Genomic DNA, 15,093 nt, shown 5'->3' on the forward strand with positions numbered 1-15,093 from the left:
ATCGGGCCTCTCCGCATGGCCCGCGGAGAGACGCCATCCCAACCAATGCCACGCCCCTCCCTAGGCACGCGCGCACAGCTGATCCTTTAATAGGGCCCACGACGGGAACCTGACTGCGGCCCCGGATGATGACGTCAGCTAAGCCCTGGAATTCTGTTTTGTCTGACCATCCTTTGACTCTCTCCTCATCCAGACCTCAGCCTTGCTTGCCACTGCTTCCAGCCTGCCACCAGCCCTGAACCCAGCTTGCTTAAAGACGCCTCTTTAGCCTTGTCCTGGATGTGGTTCATTCAGGCTTCGGCCTGCTCTTGCTCGGGCACCCTCTGTCAGACTGTGTTCCCATTGGTGCCCGGTCTCTGGGACTCCGCCTCATCCAGTACAGACTGTTACCTACACTGGTTGTGGCCTCTGGGCTGACCTCAATCCACCCATCAGTGACCACTGACAGAGGCAACCTAAGTCAGCCGGCCCCAGCACGCAAAGGCTCAACCCACAGGGAATGAGGGCTGGTATTGGTGAAGTGCCAGCCGGCCTCCGTCCATCAGCCTTCTCTGCCTGCCGATGGTGGGGACCCATAGGATCCCTCCTATGGGTAACGTCAACCCCACCTTGGCCAAAGGGTCCACCTCCGGCGCAACAGATGAACAATAATCCCTATCCATTGGAAAAAGAATTTATACAATCTTATAGCCCTCAGGAAAGATACCTAACATAGGCAGACCAAATCACATTGAATGAAGACACACAATCAGTTTTAGAGCAGTTAAGAAAGACAAGCGGTATATTCGATGCATGTTGTCTAGTACCTGAGAAAAAGGTGGTGTCTGTTAATGTTTCCAATGGGCAGACAAAACCAGTCTAGCCACAATGAAAACTTGCACACTGAGCTTTCGCTGGTGTTTAGTTAACCCTGGTAGGGGATAGTTAATCAACGCTGAGGCAGTGGTGGGTTGGCAGGGAACGTCAAAGCGTTTCCAAAGCCAGTCAAACACCAGTTTCCAAAAGATAGTTATCTTACCTCATTGCCACAAATGTGTTAAAAAGATCCTGATTCTCCACATTGTCACCAACATGATTGTGAGAGATGTGGATAGATTTTTTTGGAGTCACTCAGGTGTTAAGTACCAGCGGTACAGCATCTTATAGCACTGTTCTTGGAGACGAGTAGATATAGAGCATTTACCAGCGAGCAAGTGAAGCCTCATCCAAACTTTGGCCCCTAGAGTGTGACCCAAGTCTCTTTCCCATCCAAGTATATGTGATGGTGGGGCCAAGCTGGGGGCTGAGAGAAGGATACTGTAGATCTTAGAAATATTGCCTTTCATGGAATCACTGTTCAAAAAATAATTTTCAAATAGAGACCTTCCTTCACGTAAGGTTTGGGCTCTCTTCAGGGACGATACAAAATTCTGGACTTGTGCATAAAATTGATTGGCCCTGAAGTGTAAGATTGCTCCAGCTCATCCTTTGATAGTACCCTTCCTAATTTAGTCATATGTCTTATTGTAAGGACCCCAGGTGCTTTCCAAGAGTTGAACAAGGAGGAGCTATTTTCGGGAAACTTAATGTTAGAGAATAATGCTGATCGATAAAAGTAAAGAAAACTTCCCACCAATTGTTTTTTCCACTGATCCCAGACTTTAAGATTAGTGTGGAGGGTCCAAGGTATGCTACGTGTGAATAGCCAGGTCAACCTAGGCTGCCAAGGCATATCTCTCAAGGGCATATCCCCAACCATTGCCTGTTCCAATAGGGTCCATTGTTTTGTAGTGGGTTTGCATCTCAGGTCGAGCTAGATTGGGCACTCCGAACCCTCCCGCCATAATTGGTTGTACAAGCACTCTCTTTGCCACCCTTGGAGGTCGTTTTTTCCAGGTAAAATCAAATATCTTCTTCTGCCAACTTTTAAGTATGGCGGATGTGATAAAAATTGGAAGAGAGGTAAATAGATACAATAACTTTGGTAATATTAACATTTTAACAATTGCTATCCTCCCAAGCCAAGAAAATGGGCCTCGCTCCCACCACAGCATATCCTTATCTATGGTTTTAGCAGTGGTTTGTAGTTTAAGTTGAATAAATTTCCTAACTTTGCCCCTATATGTATACCTAAGTATTTTATACAAGTTTTCGCCCACCGAAATGGGAAGCGATTGCAGATCATGTTCACCTCGTCATCCAGCAAATTAATATTGAGGAGTTCCGACTTGGAAATTAACGTTAAATCCAGAAACTTTACTGAAGGCTTTTATCTCTTTCTCCATCGCCTCGAGGGAGAGGCTAGGGTTTGTCAATGTACACAATTTATCATCTGCAAATAGCGATAACTTAAAATGGTGGGGGGCCCAATTTCACCCCCATTATTAAGGCATACTCCAAATTTGGAGGGCAAAAGTTTCTAAAAAAAGGACAAATAGTAGGGGGGATAGCGGGCATCTTTGCTTTGTCCCTCTGCCAATCGTAAACCCCCTTCCCATATTCTCTATTAACCTTAACCTTCACCCACAGGGAATCATATAGCCTACGCAACCACTGCATGAAGAAAGGGCCAAATCCCATCCGTTCCAGGGTCATAAACAAGATGGGCCAATGCATTAGGTCAAATGCCTTTTTGGCATCTATGGAAAGCAGGGCAGAGGGAATTTGCTCCTTGTGTATCCACCAGATCAAATCAATGATTTTCCTAACATTATCAGCAGCCATGCATTGGGGTACAAAACCGACTTGGTCTAGGTGAACCAGTTGCGGCAGATATTTGTTTAAATGCAAAGCTAGAATTCTCACTAAGATTTTAAGATCCAAATTTATAAGTGAGATTGATCTATAGGACCTGCATAGAGATGGGTATCTTCCTGGCTTTGCAATAACTGATATGCTCGCAACGTTAGATTGTGCTGGTATATGGTCCCCAAGCCATATGCTATTAAAAAAATCAACCAACGATTCAGACAGTGTTACAGAAAATGTTTTATAATAAGCACTAGATAGGTAAAACTCTGGGCTTAGATGGTCTATCTTTCTAGACTTAATGGCTTGTGTTACTTCTATAATACTAATAGGGGCATATAGCAGCTGCTGTTGTTCAGAGAGAGGGAAAGCAGTGACACCAATTGAAGATAATCTGCAATTTCATTTCCCGTTATTAAGTGATCCTTGCTGTGAAGTGAAGCATAAAACTCCGTAAAGCATGACTTTATTGCCACATCTTCTGTTTGAATTTTCCCCCTGTGTCTTTAATTTTAGATACAAGGCTCTAAGCAATTTGCTGATTTAGTTGCCGAGCTAAATATCGGCCGGCCTTATTACCACCTTCATAGTGTGCCTGTTTTGCTAGATCTAAAGTGTGAGCTAATTGGGAGTCATTTAATCTATCCAGATCAGCTCTGGCCAATTGCAGTTTGCAATAAACCCATGGGGTTTGTGTGCACATATGTTGGTGTGATAATTGCTTAATTGTGTTCATCAGAGCTTCCCAAATTCTTCCGTTATCACTCTTGCAAGCTACCACCCTTGAAATAAAGAGGCCCCTTGCTACAGCCTTAGAGCACTCCCATACAATCCCTGGGGATGTTTCAACCTTGGTGTATAACTGAAAGTACTCTTCTAAGTGAGCCTCAACTAATGATACAAAAGAAGTATCTTTAAGAAGAGATTATTTAATCTCCACGGTCTCAAGCACTTGTTAACCATTAGAGAACCAATATCAAGCCTAATTGGTGCATCGTCCGACCAGGTTATTACTCCCAGGTCTGTTACTTTAACCTTAGGAAGGAGAGTTTTATCTACTAGAAAAAAATCTATTTGAGAGCAGGATGTGTGGGGTACAGAAAAAACAGTGTTAGATTTTTTTTTTTAGATTTTTTTTATATTCTGCTTTTCGCACTTTTTTCAGCGCTTCAAAGTGGATTACATTCAGGTACTGTAGGTATTTCCCTATCCCCAGAGTGGGAAGTGGGCACAAAGTGGCACCAAACATCTACCAGGTCCCAATCTTTCATAACAGTTAACAAAGCCCTTCTAGGATTGGACAAAGGTGAGATTTGCTTGTTGGAATTGTCTAAATCAGGTTTGTGCGTTATATTAAAATCCCCCCCTAATATGATAAATCCTTCGCCATGTGAGTTAAGTAGGGTGGCAAGTTGGAGAAAAAAATTAGACTGATCCTGATTAGGTGCATACATGGAGATAAGTGTAAAAATCTACCCATGCTTTCGTATCTTCACCAACACATACCTCCCACCTGGGTCTGCAACTTGTAATAACTAATCAAACATTAATGAACTAGAGAGGAGAATGCCCTCACCTGCATATTTTGCATGTTTCCCACTGGCTGCTAGAAATTTATGGGGGAATGCTCTAAGCTGCAATAAGTGCTCATGGTGTCGTCAAAGATGTATTTCGTGAATAAATGTGATTGTAGTTGCCTGTGCTGTGAGCTCTTTATTTAAAAGGTGTCTTTTCCTGGGTATATTAAGACCCTTAACATTCAGGGATACTATGTGAATCGCCATGGGCTAGAGTGAGTGGGAAATGGAGTATGCCGCTAAAAAATAAAAGTATAACTGAGTGTTTATGCATGTAAAATAAGAGCCATACACTCTAAGTGTCTAAACGTTCCTTGTACACATTCCCAAGATGATAACAGACCCCCTAATACCACCCATCCCTCACACCCTATTTTGTTCACTACTTCCACACGTGAACCCTCCATTAGTGGGGTGTCCCCCGTGGAAAGAGCCGCTCAGAACCCCAGTCTTCCCCCAGTATAATGATATTCAACTAAACCATAATGAAACACAGTGAGTAAAGAAATTAAAACTGCAAACCCTTCCAGGGGAATTGGCAGTCTTATTAGAGTCCCTTCATGTGCAGTAGTCATTTACCGGTTGTAAATTGACTAGCTGCTCCGATGTAGAGTCGTGCTTTCAAGAGAGTAACTCCAAATGGCCAGTGTCTACAGTCAACCTTGATCTGAAAGCTGAGGGTTAGGGAGATCATCATGTCTGTGAAGGCGACGTCTTCCTTGCCCCACCTGTCACCATCTTGGGGTGGGGTCCATTGCAGATAATGGCTGTGCTGAAGTTGAAGGTATATCAAATGGGATTTCTAATTCAGCTTGTTTAAAGGCGTCGACCGCTTCCCCAGTATGCAACTCCCTTAGGGGTAGATTTTATAATTTTGCGCGAGCGCGTACTTTTGTTCGCGCACCAGGCGCGAACAAAAGTACGCTGGATTTTATAAGATACGTGCGTAGCCGCGCGTATCTTATAAAATCTGGGGTCGGTGCGCGTAAGGGGGTGCACATTTGTGCAACCTGCGCGCGCCGAGCCCAGCGCGCGCTGCCTGTTCCCTCCGAGGCCGCTCTGATTTCGCCCTCCCTTCCCCTACCTAACCCACGCCCCCGGCCCTATCTAAACCCCCCCTTTCCTTTGTTGGCAGATTTACGGCTGCTGAAAGCAGATGTAAATCTGCACGTGCCAGCGGGCTGCTGGCGCGCCATTACCCAACCCGGGGGCTGGTCCGGAGGCCTCGACCACGCCCCCGGGCCGGCGCCATGCCCCTGGGCCCGCCCCCGAAATGCCGCGTCACGCCCCTGAAACGCCACGTCATTTTCGGAACGCCCCTGACACGCCCCCGACACGCCCCTTTTACGAAGCCCCTGAAATTAGCATCTCTCTAGAATAGATCAGGTACAAAATAAAATAGCTAAGGAGTAAAAGTACTGTAAGTAAAGTCCTGTACCATCTGTAGTGGTTATAAATGTATTTACAGATTATAAACAGCTTTATTTTAAACATTTTCTCTGATTAACGCAGGAAAATAATTTTCCTCCAAACCATGCATATTCTAGTGGATAACTTGCAGGAGACCACATGCAGCTATGTGTAATAATCTTTTTCTTTGTTTCTGTGACATTCTGTTATTGTACTATGCTGTTGTCTTCTGTGCAAAAGTCTTCCAATCTGTAGCATCACCTCGGGTTCTGTTCTGCATTTCCTTTTGGTGGCTAGGTAAATAATAGCACCTTGTCTGCATTTGTGTATGAAATGAATATATAAATGTAACAGCAGATTGGTACCCTGGGACCAGTATCATATCCTGAGCCATTCCCAGCATGCAAGCAATTATCATTAGTTACTTTGCTGTGTTTTGAATATATTTGTTGTATACTGGTCTAGATGAGATCCAGCATCCTTGCAATAGATAAGATTCAAGTACAGATAAAGAATCTGCTCACTAATTGCTTCATGTAATGCAAGTCTTTTAGTACTCATGTTATGTTCTTCGCTCACCATCAGGGATCTCTTCTTTCTTTTGCTTTCTCTATTCCCACATTTCCTTGTCTGATTCTGTCTTGCCAGTCTGCAAATACTACATAACCTGATTAGCTGTTTAGCTGCTTAGCTATCATTAAGTTTCCCATGAACCAAGATAACAGCTTACTCCTCCATCTTGTGTCTCATTGCATTACAGAACTGTAGCAGATTACCCACAGGTGCCCAAAGAAGACTGTAGCTTTTCAGTGGCCTTGCTTATTTGTGCACAGCCTCTACTCTCTGTCTACTGCACAACCTTTTTTGTTTATTCTTTTTGGAGGTGGGAGATGGAGATGAGCTTCTGAGGTTGGGAAGGTGAAGCCCCCTCCCTGAGCTCTGATGATGATGAGGCTGTTGTTGGTCGGTCTGCATGGAACCTATTAGGCAAGGCCTAAGTTGGGTATTCCACAGAAGTTGCACTGGAGAAAACAGCATGCTGGTAGAGTTTCATGTCTGTGGCTGCTAGGTTGGTGCATGGTGAAGTAAACTATTGGAACCGAGGTTTGAAAAGGCTAGAAAATAGATACGTCAGGGCAGTTTGTTTCATAGGGAGGAAGCAAATGACCTGGAGATCAGCAAGATCACGGACATCCTACACTACGCAATAGATTGGCGTGTGCCCTTGACTTCTTGGGTGCAGTGAAGCTCTCCAGTCAGTGATATTTTTTGAGGAGGAAGACAATCTGTGACATGGTGAAAAGCAGAAGGCCCTAAGTCCAAATTTGACAGGAGATCTGGTTGGTTGGTTGATAACAGTTGGGCACAGTGCAGTGGGCTTAGAAGTTTGGTAGCTGGGCATGATTCAATCAACTACAAAGTTTCATCGCCTCCAATAATAACCACTGCTGTTAAAGTTAGACTCTATTCTGTAGATTGCAAGTTGTAAAATTGTACTGTTGGAAAGTTGTGACTTTTTCATCAAATGTAATGCTGAATTATATTTAATATTGCTATATTGAAGCTGTGACCTATTTCTTTCTACTGTTTGCTCCCATTTCTAGCATTTATATATACAGGATAATGTAGGGAGAATTGTTAAGCACCACGCCATTTTTTATGACGCTTATGGCCAGGGAGACAAGAACACTTAGATTTTGGTAGAAAGCATAATTTTTTATTGAACAATATAAGTATTCTTGGGAGATGCTGATGCCATGCTTCTGACAAACAGACCACCAGCATCTCATTGTATACAGGAAGTGATCCTTCTTTTATTGATAACATACAATATTGTAGAAGATTCTAGTGTGTGTGACTGCCTTAGAGAATAATTTATATTGGTTGTCATGTCAACAGCATGATAAAATCATCCCTAGCTACCCCTGAGTTTTTCTCCCAGGTGGGGCCCACTTACCATCACTCTTTGGATAGTCTTTTGTTCTGTTAGAATCTTGCTGGTCAGGGTAATTAACACATCTGAAGTTGTGTTTATAGAAACCCCTGAAAAAGAGTGCCTCTGTTGTGACAGGATAGCCTGAAGGCACCTCCATTGGTTTCTGCTTTCTGTGACCCTATGAGTAGGCGTCACCTTATGGAGCCAGCTTGACTGCCTGTCCAGATGTCCTATGAATTCTGCAAGTCATTCTCAATAAGTCACTAGAGTTCATACAGCTAAGGCAGGCCAAGAAAACCGAGGATTCTGGGTCATATTCCTTTCTCCATGTTGGTTTTCTGTTCAGGCACACTCATCAGAATGGGAGATGAGTTATAACATGGGCATGCATAGTACATCTAACTCACAGTGGGATTTTATTTAATATTGCATGTGCCAGATATTGCATAAAATTTACTTTGTAGATGTATGCTGCTATCAGGCAATGTTAACAATAGTTCGTAAAGGTGATGGTTAGCTTACAATATAATTTTCTTTTTCAATTTTCTGTCTATATCTTGGGTACAACAGATCTTGGCTAAAATGGTAATTTGTTTTGTTTCATTTTTCCTGTTTTATTGTGCTGCCATAAATAATAGCTCCTAGTTCACAGTTATAAAGCATACATTCAAATAAAGAAAATGTTGCACGTCTTGCTCGCGCCAGACCTGCTCCCGGGCCCGCTTACCTTTCCTCCACGCCAGCCAGTCCCGGGTCGGCCTCCCTCGCGTCTGCCACCAGCTCCACTCAGCTACGGCGTTCCGTGGCAGCATTCCCCGACGCTTCACCTGCCAGCTCCAGCCATGCCTCACGGCGGGGCTCGGCATCCTCCATGGCATCTGCCTCACCCCTAGGCGCATGCGCACGGACTGGCCGGCCTCTTAAGGAGCCAAGGGTGGGTCCCAGCTCCACTGCGCACCCAGATTGATCCCTGTACAAAAGGAAGTGCCTCACATCACTTCCTTGCCTTGGCAATCGGGCCAATCACCTAGTGAAAGTAAGTTTGCCTTCCTGCGTTCCAGTGTCCTTGCTCCTGTGTCTTGTTCCAGTCTTCTGCTCGAGCGTCTTGTTCCAGCGTCCTCTTGTTCCAGCATCTTCCAGTTCCAGTGTCTCCTGTCTCTCCAGTCCCAGCGTCTCCTGTGTCTCCTGTTCCAGCGACTCCTGCTCCTTCGTCTCTCCATCCCTGGTAGTACCCTTCGGACTGATCTCACAGTACTGACCTTTGCCTGTTCTTGACTACTCTCTGATCACTGCCTGCCCTGATCTCTGCCTGGAACTCTGATGACTTTCTGATCGCTGCCTGCCCTGACCTCTGCCTGGAACTTCGACTACTCTTGTCTGCCACCTGGAACCTGACCTCCCGCTTGACCTGACTATGCCCGGATTGACCTCTGTTACTGACCCTGCCTGGCTGACTATTCTGCATCAAGACTCTGGCCTTACTTCTCGCTATATACTCGGACACTCTATTCTGGCCTCCTGCAACCTTTGGACTTCCTTGTCTGAACACAACCACGCACTCTTGTTCGGGGTGGGCACTCCCTTGAACTTTCTCTCTAGGAGACCCTGCAAGGCCCACCTAAGACCAGGCGGCCCGGGTAACCAAGGGCTCAACCTGAGGGAACCCCGGGTTGCTATTGGTGAAGCTCCAGCTAGCCTCTGTTGCCTCCTGTGCTCCACCTCCTGGTGGTAGGCGCTCTCCGGGTCTGACTGGAGGGCCGTACCAATCTTCCTCCAAGCCAAGGGTCCACTCCCAGTGCAACAGAAAATTGAAACTAAATACATTGATGGTGAAACAGAAACAATATTGGTGATAATAAAAATAGTGTTTTTCCAACATAAGTAGGGACCTTTATTTTCAGATTTTATTTTCCTTGGTAATTTCAATGTTAGATAGAAATATTTCCTTAGATTACTCCAGAGTCTACTCTCTTTCATTTTCCTCCTTTGACTCCTCATTCCAGAGCCTCCTTTCTGTTGAAAGAAGCCCACCTCCTGTGCCGGGCTGGATTTAGGTCTAGGCAACATACACATGCCTAGGGTGCCAGACTTGAAGGCATCCAAAACTGGGACTCCCCCCACTACTCTCTGATTTCCAGGGGAAAATCTTCCTAACCTGAATCTTTTTCCTGTGGGTGCTGTAATTTTTAAATCCAGCTCTGTAACCTTTTCTCACTTCTCAATAGGGGCTCTGCAAGTGGAGAGAGGTAGTTACAGGCAGGATGGGAAAAACAAATATAACCTTAAAAAGTAAGCTCATCGTGCTTCTTCAAGATGGAATTTTGGCAGTACATTTCTTCACTTTCGAACAGAACAAAGCCAATAAACATATAGGGGCGGATTTTCAGACTCCGCGAATTGGCCTACTTTTGTTTGCGCTCCAGACGCAAACAAAAGTACGCTGGATTTTAGTAGATACGCGCGGAGCCGCGCGTATCTGCTAAAAACCTGGATCGGCGCGCGCAAGGCTATCGATTTTGTATAGCCGGCGCGCGCCGAGCCGCGCAGCCTACCCCCGTTCCCTCCAAGGCCGCTCCGAAATCGGAGCGGCCTTGGAGGGAATCCTCTAACGCCCTCCCCTCACCTTCCCCTCCCTTCCTCTACCTAACCCACCCGCCCGGCCCTGTCTACACCCCCCCCTTACCTTTCTTGCTCCTGTGTGGGGATTTACGCCTCCTGGAGGGAGAAGTAAATTCCCGCGCGCGAGCGGGCCTCCTGCGCGCCGGGCCGCGACCTGGGGGCGGGTACGGAGGGTGCGGCCACGCCCCCGGACCACCCCGGGCCGTAGCCACGCCCCCGTACCCTCCCCCAAAACGCTGCCGACACGCCCCCGAAACGCCGTGACGACCGGGCCCGCCCCCGACATGCCCCCCTCGGAAAACCCCGGGACTTACGCGAGTCCTGGGGCTCTGCGCGCGCCGGTAGGCCTATGTAAAATAGGCTCACCGGCGCGCAAGGCCCTACTCGCCTAAATCCGCCCGGTTTTGGGCGGATTTAGGTGAGCAGGGCTCTGAAAATCCGCCCGATATTGTACATCTTCGGTGTGTTTGCTACTTCTGAGTATGCAATGATTAGGGCACTCGGTAAAAATAAAAAAAAATCAATACAGTAAAGGAATTGCAACAGATGAATTTTTACTGAGGCAGTCGCCTAAGAAAAAGTAATCTTCATATTAGTATAAATATGTATGAATGAACAAAACAATTTTCACAAACTATAACATAGAACATTTTGCTAACATTAGATTATTTAAATTTGTATTCCTATAATGTTGTTGATCTCAGTTCTAGATAATGACTTATCCAGCTATAAGTTAGTTTGCTAAGTAGCCAAATATTCAAAAGTTGCCATGTAACCAGATAACTTGTGAGCTATCCAACTAAATGGTTTTGAAAATTGACCTCATAATTTTTATTTAAAAAAAATGTACAGTAAATTTTACTATTCAATCCAGTTGACATTGTATCACTGAGGAATTACTGAAAGCAGGTGCTGAATCTGCTGGTGGGCGTGAGCAGGACTTTAGTGCTGGTTTGCTGGGGAAAGCGTGTGATTTTGCAAACGTACTGGAGGAGAAAAGCAGGGAGGTTCTGGATGCCAAATTTAGATTTTTAGTAGGATGTTGAAATCCAGAACTTTCAGGTTGTATTCTCAAAAATGATCCTCCAATGAACACGCAGGATCTCAAAGGCAGGTTGAGCTCCAGAGTTCCAATATGTAAATGAGATGACAGCTAAGGGTGGATGACCTTAGAATGTTTAGGAACTGAGGAACATTTTGGGGAAGGGAGAACCTGTTTTGATGGGATAGGCTCTACCTTAACAAGGATGGAACTCAGCTGCTGGCACTAGCATTTAAAAAAATAGATAGAGCAGTTTTTAACTAAATTGTGGGGAGAAGCCAGCAGTCGCTTAGGACCACATTATTTAGAAAGTAGTATCTTCTAAGGATGCTTTCATAACAGGGCAGTTAGAATATCCTGATCGTGAGGTTATGGTTAAGGGCTGAAGTAACCCAAGTGAACTTAAATAATGAGTGGACAAATGTGAAAGATTCCAAATTACCTGAACCATGTGCTAATAAGCAAGATGAAAATAAATGAATAATAAAAATATACTTTAAATTGTCACTATGAGAATACCAGAAGTCTAAAAAATAAGATTGGAGAGTTAGAATATATGGAGGTCAATATTCAAACAGGGCAATTTTAAAAGGAATGCGTGTATGCCCATAAATGTGTATATTGGCATGTGAATGGAGAGGCGCTGCAATTTTAAATTGTGCTTGCAAGTATGCGCATATCATTTAAAGTTCCTCTCCTGTGCGTATTTCAGCTAGAGCTTTAGTGGCTTTTACGTGCATATTCAAGTGGATTTTAAAACATGCTCGCATGAGGGGAAAAACTATTTTGCAAAATAGTCCACCAGTTTGCGCAGTTCATATTGAGGTCTTCAAACCCCTCTAGTTCTTCATCCTGCAAGCCCCCCACTTGACCCTGAACCCTCACACTGTGCTAAATGCTCTAAAACTCAAGATCTCTAGACTTCCTCCTCATCAGGACCAAAAGTAAAGTTATGCGGAAAGCAAGCAGACGGATTCCATGGTCAGCTTTTTTAAAATGCAGACTTAACATGCGTAAGTCTTGGCCTCACCCTAGAATGCCCTTTCCCTCCCCCTTTTCCACCCCTTCTTCATGACGTGCGCACAAGTATGTACACGCATATTTTGCGACTTCTTAAAATGCGCATAGCTTGTGTGAGGCCCGTATATGCGGCCATTTTTTGTGTTTAAAATTGACCCAAAAGTATGTTCAGCTCTACTTAGCTAGATTAGTAGTAGCCGCTACATTCAGCTGCTGCTGCTTAGCCATATAAGTCACTTATGCATCTAAAAGGTTAGCCACACAACTTGTGGGTGGATTTGGGCAGAGTGAGTTAGCCTTATAAGTTATGTGGCTAAGTACCGATATTTGATCTTAGCTGCATAAGTTAACCAGCTAAATTAAACGTGCCATAGAGCAGGTCTAAACTTAGCTGGTTATAACTTATATGGCTAAGTGCAAAGATATATGTATATTCAGCGACATAGCCATTCCGCTGAATATACCTTGTAATTTCTCCAGATAAGTTTTATATCTGGCCAAGTTACTTAAATGAATATCCAACAATACACCAAAACAGCGAACTGCTATTAATCAAACAAAAATCAAGAGCAAAAGCTCTGTCGCTGGACAATTGAATAAATTTTTTGAAAATGTAATATTATTTTTCTAGAGTTTTTGATTGAAATAAATACCTACACTATCCAATGGAAAAAATTTTTTTTGTGTTTATGTGATTAATAAAAATATATAATGGAGTCAGAGAAAGGTTTCATACTGGTGTAGGTGCCCTACACCTCTGTAAGGTGAACATATAATCATCAACCTTCCTCCTCCTCCTCGATAAACTTATAATATAATTTTTTTTAAAACGAATTTTTTATGTGTCTGCTTGTGTTATCCCTGAAAACACCTACAGGATTCTTCCGTGGCAGTCTAATTTTTTAAATGCAATGCTGCAAACTAGTTACTCAGTACTACTCAACGAGAATGCTAATAAAGGGTGTAAAAACAGACTTCCCCGTTTTTGGTTGGTGTGTCCATGTTCCTCTATGTTATCCCAACATGTTTCAGACGAAAGTGCCTTTCCTCAGGGGGTTCGATGTTTCCAAAACCAACTTCATGGAATCTGCAACCCTCTTCTCAACGGTTTCTCCTGAGTGATCTTCCTCTCTGGATCGCCCGGAAGAATAACCTGTCAGGAGAACAGACTCCTAATATATGTTGCTGCTGGGGCTCAAAACAACCAATGAGAAGTCTCAACGTAGCGATGCAATTAGTGACGTCTCTGTCGGACCTGCTAGAGAACAAGCTCCATAGACTGATAATAAAAGCCTTGGACCTGAAAGAGGCACTCTAGACTGTCAAAACATAATCAATGACGTCGATCTCACACCTGCAGAAGAGCTCATTCTATAGGTTGATGCTACAATCCTCAGGTCTAAGGTAAGACTTTTCGAGCTGTCAAAAAAATGTAAACAAAGGAAACCTTCCAAACAGTCCGATTGTTTCAGTCTTTTGAGCGATCAGGTGACGAAATGACTGGAATCTGCGGTGAATAGTCACTATTTGCTCCATTTGATCATTCATAAGAGGATGTTGAAATTAAGCTCATCGTTCATACCATGAGGTGTAGAAGTCTGTAAGGTAAAAATCCAAAAGGCTTCTCGTGTGTTGAGCAATGATCGTATATCCCCACCGCGGGGAGAGAGCTGTATTTGCTCAATAATCGTCCATTTCAAATCTGTGATTGTGTGGCCAAAATCCACCAGATGTTGAACCATCGGTGCCGTGAGCTTCAACGTGGTAAACCGTGATTTATGTTCCCCCAGTCTCACTCGAATGGGTCTAGTAGTCCGTCCTATGTATAGTTTTGGACAGGTACAAATTATCGCGTACACCACATTGTTGGATTGACAGTCAGTGTTGCTTTTCCTCCAAATCTTGTAACCTGAGGTTGGAACTTCCCATAAGACACCCGTAATGGTCTGTGAACACCAGGAGCAATGGCCACATTTGCGATGACCCACTAAAGGGTCATCTCTGTCGTAACTATCTATCTGAGCGTGTACTGTCTGGTCTCTGATGTTTTTCCCCCGTGACATGGCGAATGTAGGTGGTTCTGAAAAAATATCATACATAGATAGTATATGCCAGTGTCTGTGTATTGCTGCTTTTATTACACTTGCTGCTGTTGATTGTTGCAAGACACACGTTAACCTGGATTCTTCCTTCTGAGGTTTATATTGTAATAGTGACGAACGTGCACTAAATTTTGCTCTCTTATAAGCACTGTTGACAGCCTTTTGTGGATATCCCCTTTGTTGGAATCTGCCAGTCAATATCGCTGCCTGTGTCTCAAAGTCCTTCTCCGTAGAACAAATTCTTTTCGCTCTGAAGAACTGACTCACTGGGAGCCCCATTTTGAAGCTCCAAGGATGATGACTTGAAAATCGTAACAAATTGTTGCGGTCCGTCAATTTGCGATAAATAGTGGTGTGTAGTTCTCCATTGACAATGTTGATCTGAACATCTAAGAATGTAATCTGCCGTTTAGAAACATGGGAGGTGAATTGCAAATTTTCATCCAGAGTGTTAATCCATTCCAAAAAGGATTGCAATTGTATTTCTGAACCTTTCCAAATATAAAAGATGTCGTCTATAAAACGATACCAGCATAAAATGTATTGCCACCAATGAGACGTGTATACCCTAGTCCTTTCGAACTGGGTAACATACAGATTTGCTACCGACGGGGCAAGGGGAGACCCCATCGGGATCCCATGTACCTGATGATAGCAGTT

General features: G+C 44.2%; 1 protein-coding gene across 4 annotated transcripts in view; it reads left to right on the forward strand.

Annotated features, from left to right (window-relative positions):
- MCTP1 (multiple C2 and transmembrane domain containing 1) overlaps window positions 1-15,093 on the forward strand; it is a 1,134,628-nt gene that overhangs the window by 523,601 nt on the left and 595,934 nt on the right. The window lies entirely within an intron of this gene.

Source organism: Rhinatrema bivittatum, chromosome 1 (assembly GCF_901001135.1).
Source record: "Rhinatrema bivittatum chromosome 1, aRhiBiv1.1, whole genome shotgun sequence".
In the NCBI taxonomy this organism is placed as follows: Eukaryota; Metazoa; Chordata; class Amphibia; order Gymnophiona; family Rhinatrematidae; genus Rhinatrema; species Rhinatrema bivittatum.